The sequence below is a fragment of the Neophocaena asiaeorientalis genome, unplaced genomic scaffold (assembly GCF_003031525.2).
Source record: "Neophocaena asiaeorientalis asiaeorientalis breed wild unplaced genomic scaffold, Neophocaena_asiaeorientalis_V1.1 scaffold629, whole genome shotgun sequence".
In the NCBI taxonomy this organism is placed as follows: Eukaryota; Metazoa; Chordata; class Mammalia; order Artiodactyla; family Phocoenidae; genus Neophocaena; species Neophocaena asiaeorientalis.
In genome coordinates, this window is record NW_020175468.1 from 5,028,556 (window position 1) to 5,039,505 (window position 10,950).

A 10,950-nucleotide genomic window follows, 5' to 3' on the forward strand; every position below is an offset into this window, starting at 1 on the left:
ACTGGACCGCCAGGGAAGTCCCCTCTAGCTTCTGATTTTAAGTGAGAGACACGTGACTCTTCCTTTCATTTGAACACTTAGAGGTTCCTGTAGGGTTAGTGATTGGCCTAATTTCGATCTTGTTGTGTCTCAGGGAACAGGGAGGCCCGAGGAGAGGGAGAAAGACAGAGGAAGGGCCGGTCGGTGAAGCAGTCAGAACACACACAGTATTTATCAATTAAGTTCGCCGTCTTATAGACGGGTGCTGCCCCTGGCACCCCAAAAATAATTACAATAGTGACATCAAGGATCGCTGAGCACAGATCATCATAGCAAATAGAGCATTAATGAAAAAGTCTGAAATAGTGCGAGAATTACTGACCCAGAGACACGAAGCGAGCAAATGCTGTTAGAAAAATGGCGCCAACAGACCTACTCCACGCAGGGTTGCCACAAACCTTCAGTTTGTAAAAATGCAGCACCTGTGAAGTACAGTAGAACAAAGTGCAGTAAAAGAGGCCTACCTGTGTACTTGGAGCATGCTGTTGACAGGCCACCACCGATCAACATGCCTTGTCCTCCTTCTGACTAGGAGATCCAGTGTATGTCAAGGTTTGAGAAGAAAGCACTACTATCACCTCACTGGGAAGGATCTCGCGAGTATTGCTGACCACCTGCACTGCCGTCACGATAAAAGAGAGGTCCTGCTGGATTCCCAAGAAACATGCCAAACTAGACCCAGGTCAGCACTCCCAGGATACTCGCAAGCCCATCCCTACAGATGACGACCTCCAACGAAAAAGTTCCGGAGCCAATTCCCCGGCTCCTGCAGCTGACAATGCCCAGAAGGAGACAGCTACTTCCCAAGATCACAGGTCAAGAACTTCATCTTCACTTTTTTGGTTTTTCTTTCCTCTTCCTTTGAACCCCCCCCTCCCAGGACAGCAGGAAAATAAAACAAAACTCCTTCGACAACTTAAACGAAAGTTTCGCCTTTTCTCCCATTTATTGAAAGGCTGATGGGAAGTGGCTTGCCTCCATCGGTCCTATTCTGTCTCTGTTCATGCATCATGGCTATCTTTCAAACTGTATCTTACTCCTATCCACTCCGACTGCTTTTTCCATAGGTCAAGGACAAACTAGCAGCCCCGTGCACCCATCTTCCAAATCACGGCCATGTTAATGAATCAATCTGATTGCTGATTATGTCATAATCTAGTCAAGAGGGACTTTCCTGGTGGACCAGTGGTTAAGACTTTGTGCTTCCACTGCAGGGGGCATGGGTTGGATCCTGGTCAGGGAACTAAGATTCTGCATGCCGTGCAGCGTGGCCAAAAAAAAAAAAAAAAAATCTAGTCGAGAAAAGGAACCTGACTCAGTTTTCATTCTGCCAATATGATCACCTGATGAACTAACTACGGAAGATGGATGAACGAAAGGATATGGTATCCATGACCCCAAAACACCCCAACTCCATCTCCCTCTCTGGTGAGTTCATTGGGCTCGGAAATCCCTCTATGGCAGCTCAAGGTCTATCTCTTGCTCGGGTAAAAACATTGGAAAAGGGACTTCCCTGCTGGTGCGGTGGTTGAGAATTCACCTGCCAATGCAGGGGACGCGGGTTCGATCCCTGGTCTGGGAAGATCCCACATGCCGCGGAGCAACTAAGCCCGTGTGCCACAACTACTGAGCCTGCACTCTAGAGCCCGCGAGCCACAACTGCTGAGTCTGTGTGCCACAACTACTGAAGCCCACATGCCTAGAGCCCGTGCTCTGTAACAAGAGAAGCCGCTGCAATGAGAAGCCCACGCACCACAACAGAGAATAGCCCCCGCTCACTGCAACTAGAGAAAAGCCCGCGCGCAGCAATGAAAACCCAATGCAGCCAAAAATAAAGGTAAAAATTTTTAAAAATCATTGGAAAGGAACTTGTCCCTTTGCTGTGTAAACAGGCATGATGCTAGACCAGAGGTGACCTATTAAGGTAATGTGGCAACCAAACCCTGTGGTTTGATTCTAGAGGCAACGTCCTCAAACCACTCACAGAGGGCATAAGTGTTTCTAGCACTAACGCTAGTGACAAAAACTGTGAGATCACCAAAAGTTTCTGTTGGTTCACAGGCCACCCATGAACGACCTGGGGGAGCCCAGCTGTTCCCATGATCAGGCTGCCTGATACCACCCGTTATCTATGGGGAAACCCCAAATCTGGACTCACCTGGTCAGGTGACAAAGCCAAGCCTTACAGCTGCCAAAGCTGGACCGCTGGCCTCCCAGATCAGATATTTTGCAACCTGTCCTGCTCTTAAAACCATGAAGCCTAGGGTTTAAAAACCCATAACAGAAACTGGTGACTAACAGAAAGTCTAGAGCTTGTCTAACAGAGCAGTAGCTAAGGGACTAGCTTGTTAAACCCCTCTGCTTGTAATACAACAAAACTGGCTGAAACCAGATGCAACCAACATGGCTGATGGGAGTCTGCACAGAACGGACTTGCTTGTTGGATGGGCGACCTTCTGACATCACAGCCCCAAATTCTCCCAAATTTGCTCTTGCATCCCGTGAAGAAGAACGTAGCTTAGATACGCCTGCGCAGAACACCGATTACCTCACCTTCTCCCTCCCTCCCATCACCTTTCCCCCGCCTAAGACCACCCTGCTTCTTTGGCCCATCAATATCCCGAGTCCCTCGCCTTTGGGGAGGCGGATTTGAGATCCGCTCTCCCCATCTGCTCGCTCGCCTTGGGAGGAGAATAACCCCTTCTGGGCTGCAAACCGCGGCACCTCCGTGTTTGGCTTGCTGTGTGTTGGCAGATGAACCTGGTCTGGCAACACTCTTGCAAGTGGACAGAAGCACGTGGAGAATGGAGGTGTCCAGGTGGTGATATGACCAAAGGACAAAGGTTGTGAACCTCCCCGATCCTAGGGAACTGTAGGTTTTACTCTGACCCTGTTGGTGAACCACACTGACCTTTTTCTCTCCTGTGGTGATAAGGTATCTTCCTAACTAAATGGTCAGGACAGTGTGACTCGGATACCGGGTTCCCTCCATCGACAGGCTGTCCACCTTATATGCCAGCAAATTACAGATGTGTGCTCCTTCGTTCACAAAGACGAGAAGACATAGAAAATCCACTTGTGTATGGCCGGGATAGTTTCAGTGGTGAGAGTCTTATTTCCAACTTTGGGGAAAAGTTGGAAAAGGCGATCCTGAATCATCCGTGGTCATAGAACAGGAGTTCGATAGCATATGCGGACATTGCAAGTGCTCCAATCAGAAGGTAATAGTTTAGCCTCTGTTGTATCCCCAAATTGTCCCACCCTGGGTACACTGACTGCAAGCAAGGAGGAGCTTGTGCAATCATTGGCAGAAAATGCTGCCTTTATGTGAATCCGACAGGACAAACAGTGTCTAGTTTACACCTTTTAAAGAGAAGATAGGGGACTTCCCTGGCGGCCCAATGGTTAAGACTCCGCGCTTCCATTGCAGGGGGCAGGGGTTTGATCCCTGGTGGGGGAACTAACATCCCACATGCTGCGAGGCATCTAAGCCCACGTGCCACAACTACTGAGCCGGCACACCTCAACTAGAGAGCCCCGCGTGCCGCAAACTACAGAGCCTGCGCGCCACAACTAGAGAGAAGCCCGCACGCCGCAAAAGATCCCACATGCAGCAATGAAGATTCCGCGTGCCACAACTAAAGACCTGACGCAGCCAAAATAATAATAATAATAATAATAAACATTAAAAAAAAAAGAAAAGATAGGGGACTTCCCTGGCAGTCCAGTGGTTAAGCCTCCACGCTTCCACTGCAGGGGGAGCGGGTTTGATCTCTGGTCGGGAAACTAAGATCCCGCATGCTGCACTGCATGGCCAAAAAATAAAAAAGAAAGAAAGAAAGAAGATGAAAACTCTCCATCAATTAAATGAGTCTCAGCCATTTTATTGGACTGACCTATTCCCCAGACTGGGAGGCTGGTTTCCTGGGATGTGGGGAAGCATTCTTAGATTTCTTCTCTGCTCTTTGTTTATTCTCATTCTAATCTATGTTTGTATCTCACTTTGCAGATCTCTTGGCACTCAACTGCTAACCTGAATCTTCTCTCCACAGCCAACCACTCAACTTTTAATATGTGAATCTTCGGACAAAGCTTCAGATGGGGGAAATTCAGGAGAGCAAAATATGCCACATTTGCATGAGGACTGTTTTGAGGTGAAGACCTTTGAGAATCAACAAATGCAGAGGCTTTCTCTGAACTTCCTATACCTGTCTAAAATTAGATCCTCTTCAAAAAAAAACGGAGTTGTCATAAATTGCCTCCCTGGGAATTTCATCAACCAGGGAAGATTGACTCTTATCCCAGGAGAGGAGACTAGAAGTTGGCACTAAATCTAGACAAACATTGACACAAACTCTCATTTCTCCCATCTGTTCTCCTAAGGGCCCATTTATCTTCTGTAACAATCACTTTCTCTCCCATATGTGACCTCTCTTCCCCTCTTAAGATGGTATGTAAACTCTCAGATTTCACTGTTTTTGGGGGCGGGGGGTACTCACTATTTTTTTGGTATGATACCCCTGGGCACATAAAATTGAAAATTAATAAATCTGTATGACTTTTCTCTTGTTAATCTGCCTGTTGTCAGTTTAGTTCACAGACCCGGCCACTGAACCTAAGAGGGTAGAAGGAAGTCCCTCCTCCCCTACAGTAGTGTCAGATTCCCCAACCTCCCCAACACACACATAATTTATGCCACAAAAAAAAAAAAAAGAGAGAGATTTAAAAGACTGCCTGATCAAAATTGTTGCAGGCAAGATCTACTTACTGATGGATGCTAAAATTAGTGGGCAAAAGTTTGAGGAGAAACAGGACATTTGCATAGTCTCAAAGTATCTCCCCCAAGACATTTGTCAATTACAATGGAAAAACAGTAATCTCACACTGAAGAAACCCAGCAGACACCACCTTAACCAAGTAATCAAGGTTAATATCACCTATAATAAGACACAGCTACATCATGCCCCCTCAATATAACACACCAAGGAGCAAAACATCACTTTTGGGGTATTCTTGACAAAAATGCACATTTTCAATATAATCATGAAGGAACCTCGGACAAACCCAAACTGAGCGATGTTCTACAAAATAACTGATCGATATCCTTTAAAAGTGCCAAGGTTGGGACTTCCCTGGTGGTCCAGTGGTTAAGACTTTGCCTTCCAATGCAGGGGGTGTGGGTTCAATCCCTGGTTGGGGAGCTAAAATCCCACGGCACTTTGCCTTCCAATGCAGGGTGTGTGGGTTCAATCCCTGGTTGGAGAGCTAAGATCCCGCGTGCCTCGCAGCCAAAAAAACTAAAACATAAAGCAGAAGCAATCTTGTAACAAATTCAATCAAGACTTTAAAAATGGTCCACATCAAAAAAAACAAAAAAAGTGCCAAGGCCATGGAAGATAAGGATTGGGGGACACTCAGGAGGAAGAACCACTAAATGCAGTGTTGGAGTTTCTGAAACAGAAAAAAGGACATTAAAGGGAAAACTGCTAAAATTCAAATGAGGTCTGTCATTGAGTTACTGGTTTTGTACCGATGTTAATTTCCTTCTTTTGATAATTGGACTTTAGTTATGTGAGATGCTAATATTAGGGGAAGCTGGGTAAAGGGTTATATGGGTATCTCAGTCCAATTTTTGCAATTTTCCCATAATAATTTCCCCCAAAAAAGTTTAAGAAAAAGACTGCCTCATGAAATAAGCGCTAATTTCCTTCACCTAAAAAGGCACCTTCTAGAATGAGGAGTGGGAGAGGAAAATATTAAGTTGTGGGGCACTTGAGAAAAGCTCCCAGAACCCTGCCTGCTTCCACGGGATAGCAGGAGCACCCCTGGCAGCCCGACTTTTTTTTTTTTTTTTTTTTTTTAGCAGTGAAAGCACCAAATCCTAACCACTAGACCACCAGGGAACTCCCAGCCCAACTTTCAATCAAAAAGCCCCGAGCTAGAATGTGATGTGAGGCAACGATCTTTATTGGTGTGGTAGACACTTTCCACAGAAAGCCATCAATGAACACTTCCCTGGGACTCAGCCCCTGTGGAGGCTTTCCCATTAGAATCTGGCCTTGGCCGTGAGGCTTGCTTTGACCACTAGCACGAGATGGAAATGACTGTAATTTCCGAGGCTAGGCTGGCCTTAAAATACCTACATCATCTGCTTTCCATACACTTGGAAACCTGAAACCCAGGTGCCACCTGGAGGAGCCCCAAGGAGGAGACTGAGGTGGGCCCCCGCTGAGCTTCCAGCCAAGAGCCATGTGAGTGAGCCATTTTGGACATTTAAAGGCTAGTTAAGGGACTTCCCTGATGGCACAGTGGTTAAGAATCTGCCTGCCAATGCAGGACACACGGGTTTGAGCCCTGGTCCGGGAAGATCCCACATGCCGCGGAACAACAAAGCCCGTGCACCACAACTACTGAGCCCGCGTGCCACAACTACTGAAGCCTGTGCGCCTAGAGCCCGTGCTCTGCAACAAGAGAAGCCACCGCAGCAAGAAGCCCGGGCACCGCAACGAAGAGTAGCTCCCGCTCGCCGCAACTAGAGAAAGCCCGCGCGCGGCAACAAAGACCCAACACGGCCAAAAAATAAAGTAAATAAATAAACTCTAGTTAAGCATCCGGATGACTGCAGCCCCAGCTGTCACCACATGGTGCAGAACCACCCAGCCGAGCCCAGTAAACCCAGGACAGCTCACAAGTGAGTGCTGTTGTGTTAAGCCACTAAGTTTCAGGGTGCTATGTTGTGTAGCAACAGATGATCCAAACAGTCTTCCTTATTCACTGCTGTTTTCCCAACATCTAGCACATTGAACACAATAAATGACAGCCCTATCTGTTAGCTCAGGACCTGACACATTTATAACAACCCTAGGAGATGGATAATGGTCTTATCCTGACTTAATAGATGTATTAGTTTGCTAGGGCTGCCATACCAACTGGGTTGCTTAGGCATGAGAAATTTGTTTTCTCACAATTCCAGAGGCTGGAAGTCCAAGATCAAGGTGTCGGCAGGTTTGGTTTCCTCTGAGGCCTCTCTTCCTGGCTTGCAGGCAGCCACCTTCTCAAGGTGACCTCACATGGTCTCTCCTCTGCATGTGCCTGGTGTTTCTCCTTGTTCTGTGTCCAAATTTCCTCTTCTTAGCGGACATCAGCTGGATTGGATGAGGACCCACCCTAATGGCCTCATTTAACCTAATCTCCTCTTTAAAAGCTCCATCTCCAAATACGGTCACGTTCTGAGGTACTGGGGATTAGGGTTTCAATACATGAATTTTGAGAAGACACAAGTCAGTCCATAATACTAATAAGGAAATCCACAGGGAAATTCAGCAATTTTTCCAAAGTCACACAGCTCAGAGGTGGCAAAGCTCAGACACGAATCCAGGCAGGCTAGCTCTAGAGGCCATACTTTTCACCACTGAGCTCCACCACCTCATGAAGCAGGAAGTGAATTGGACTCATCCAGCCCTCCTTAATTGGACTCAGCCGGCCCTCATTCTTCCCTCGGGCTAGAACAGGGGAAGGACTTGGCTAGAGCAAAAACAAGCAGAGATCTGGGGCCAGTTCAGATGCCCTGAGGCCTTCTGACAAGGACAGGGCACTCACCGCCCCCCCCCACCCCCAGCATGGCTTGCGCCCTTGACTGAGCTCCTTGGTTCGGGCAGGTATGGTAGGCTGAATAATGCCCTCCAGTGATCTCCAGGTCTTGAGCCCTGGAACCTGTGAGAGCTACCTTCCATGGCAAAAGGGACTTTTGAAGCTGTGATTAAATTAAGGATCTTGGGGGTGGGGATTATCCTGATTATCCAGATGGGCTCAAAATATAATCACAAGTATCCTTATAGGAGGGAGGCAAAGGGAGATTTGACAGAAGAGAGAGGGCAATGTGACAACCTCAGCAGAGAGACAGATCTGAAGATGCTGTGGTTCTTTGAAGGTGGAGGAAGTGGCCATGAGCCACGGAAAGCAGGCAGCCCCCTGAAGCTGGAAAAGGCAAGGAGATGGATTCTCCCCTAGAGCCCCAGGAGGAATGCAGTCCTCTTGATGCACTGATTTTAGGACTTCTGACCTCCTGGACTGTAAGATAATAAATCTACATCGGGTTGTTAAAACTTTTTTTATTTATTTATTTTGGCCGCGGCGGGTCTTAGTTGCGGCACGCGCGTGGGATCTAGTTCCCGGACCAGGGATCAAACCCTGGCCCCCTGCTTTGGGAGCACGGAGTCTTACCCACTGGACCACCAGGGAAGTCCCCAAATCTATGTTGTTTTTTGTTTTAAAGCTTTTTTGTAAATTTTATTTATTTTTGGCTGCGTTGGGTCTTCGTTGCTGCGCACGGGCTTTCTCTAGTTGCGACGAGCGGGGGCTACTCTTCCTTGTGGTGCGCGGGCTTCCCGTTGTGGTGGCTTCTCTTGTTGCACAGCACGGGCTCTAGGCACGTGGGCTTCAGTAGTTGTGGCTCGCGAGCCCTAGAGCACAGGCTCAGTAGTTGTGGCGCACGGGCTTAGCTGCTCCACGGCGTGTGGGATCTTCCTGGACCGGGGCTCGAACCCGTGTCCCCTGAATTGGCAGGCAGACTCCCAACCACTGCGCCACCAGGGAAGCCCTCTATTTTGTTTTAAGCCACTAAATTTGTAGCAATTTGATACGGTGACAATAGGAAACCATATTTTCTATACCCCCATCCATTCAGGGGCTCAAGCCAGAAAGTTAGGAGTCATCCTTGACCTCCCCCTCCCCTCCATCCCCCTTAAGCAGGGCTATTGATTTCACCTCCTAGACAGTTCTTGACTCCAACCACTTGTCTCCAGATCCCTGTACTTGCAGGTTTGGAAGGTGATCTAAGCCACCATCGTGCCTCACCTGGATCCTTACACCAACCTACTGTTAGTCAAAATTTCAGAAACAAAGACCTGATTGAAATAAAGAGATGTTTACTGGGGGTTTGTTTGGACTGCAGCCCAGGAGACACAGATTCAAGAAGCACTTGAATTGTTCTCCGCTGGATTACAAAATAGGGGAGGCTTATAAAAGCAAACTTGCAAAGTTACAGTCAGTTACGTGAGTTGTTTCTCAAGAATTATAATTGGAGCTGGCAAACAGTAAGGGTGCTTGTTAAGTAAGAATTGGTTGGGGTCCGAAATGGTTGCACGGTTACAAGGAGAGAACTTGAGAGGAAAAGGCTGCAGCCGGCAGGTATTGTTCTGACTACAGCGGGTGGTGTCCTCGGATCCCACACAGTTCAAAGAAAGTTCAAGTTCTCAGTGGTGCAGAGAGGTGTCTGAGACCAGACGCTCAAAGGCCGCTTGACTCCGTTTTTGAACACCTGAACTGGGGTCACTCTATTATAATTTCAATTCGTCATCACTCCTGACTGGGCTTACCGCTTCCCACTCTTGCTTTCCTCTGCTTTTCATCCAGTAGCTGATACAATCATTTCAAAGTGCAAATCTGATCGTGTAACTTACGTGCTTAACTTCTTTCCATGATTCCCTGTTGTTCTCAGGAGAAAGGAACACAGTTCTTAAGGGGGCCCCGGCCTGGTCTGGCCCCTGCGGACTGTTTCATCACGTCTCACTCCCTGTGCACCCGGCTCTTTGCTCTTAGCATCCCAGCCTCCTGCCTCAGGACCTTCATCCCTGCTGCTCCCTCCGCCTGGGACACCTACCCTCATTTCTCACTTGCCTTATGAAATATTTACAAGGTGCTAATGTTACAAGGAACAATGAACATCCCTGTCTTGACCATCCAGTTCAAGGGCAAAATGTCATCAATTTAGGCGAAACCTGCCTAATTACTCCTCCTGGATAACAGCCTTCTCCTTGCCCACCAGAAGCAACCAATATCGCAACTGGGGCATCTTTTATTGCTCCCACATTCCTTTAAACTTATAGGGCAGGTGCTTACAAACCCAGCAATCCATACCAGTCATTTGTTTTTTCGGGTTTTTTTTTTGCGGTACGCGGGCCTCTCACGGCTGTGGCCTCTCCCGTTGTGGAGCACAGGCTCCGGACGCGCAGGCTCAGCGGCCACGGCTCACGGGCCCAGCCGCTCCGCGGCATGTGGGATCTTCCCGGACCGGGGCTCGAACCCGCGTCCCCTGCATCGGCAGGCGGACTCTCAACTGCTGCGCCACCAGGGAAGCCCCATTTGCTTATTTTTTAACTTTAGAGGAAGGATAACATCCTGAATGTATTCTTCTGCAGCTTGCTGTGGTCTGCTGATGTTATGTTGGGGGGATTCATCCATGTGTATACTTATATCTTTAGTTAATTCAGTTTCATTGCTGTCTAGCTTTCCACTCTATCAATATACCAAAACTTATAACCTCATTCTCCTATTAATGGGCACTTAGTTACCAGTGTTTCTATTGACAAAGAGCATGCACTGGGGTGTGCAGTGGGGACATCGTCAGCTATCGGGTAAGCTGTCTCCCCAGGCGGTCATGTCAATGTCCGTTCTCACCCACAGGGTGGAAATATTCTGTTGTCCCACCTCCACGCCAACAATCAGTATTGTTAGACTTTAAAAATGTTGCCAATCTGATAGGCGTGAAATGCCTGTCTCACTACGGTTTTAATTTCATTTCCTGCCATTTAAAACTACCCTGAGTACCATTTTTCACCTATGAGATCGGCAAAGATAAAAATCCGTTGCTGACGCTATTTGCCATTGGAAGGAAGTGGGCACTTCCACGGGGAGTTTGGCCGGGGGAGGTGTGTACATTGGCCCAGCTCAAGGCAGGGCATCGGCCAACTCTAATAGGAAGCTTACATGTCTGTATCTTAGTTTTTCTGTTTTACGTCAGGTAGAGAAGGAGCGTACATTCATTCTCTCAGTCTGCTTGTTTTCCGAATGGACCGATCTCCCCCATCCCCACTCCAGGCCACACATCCTCTTATTTCCCCTCCAGTCGCC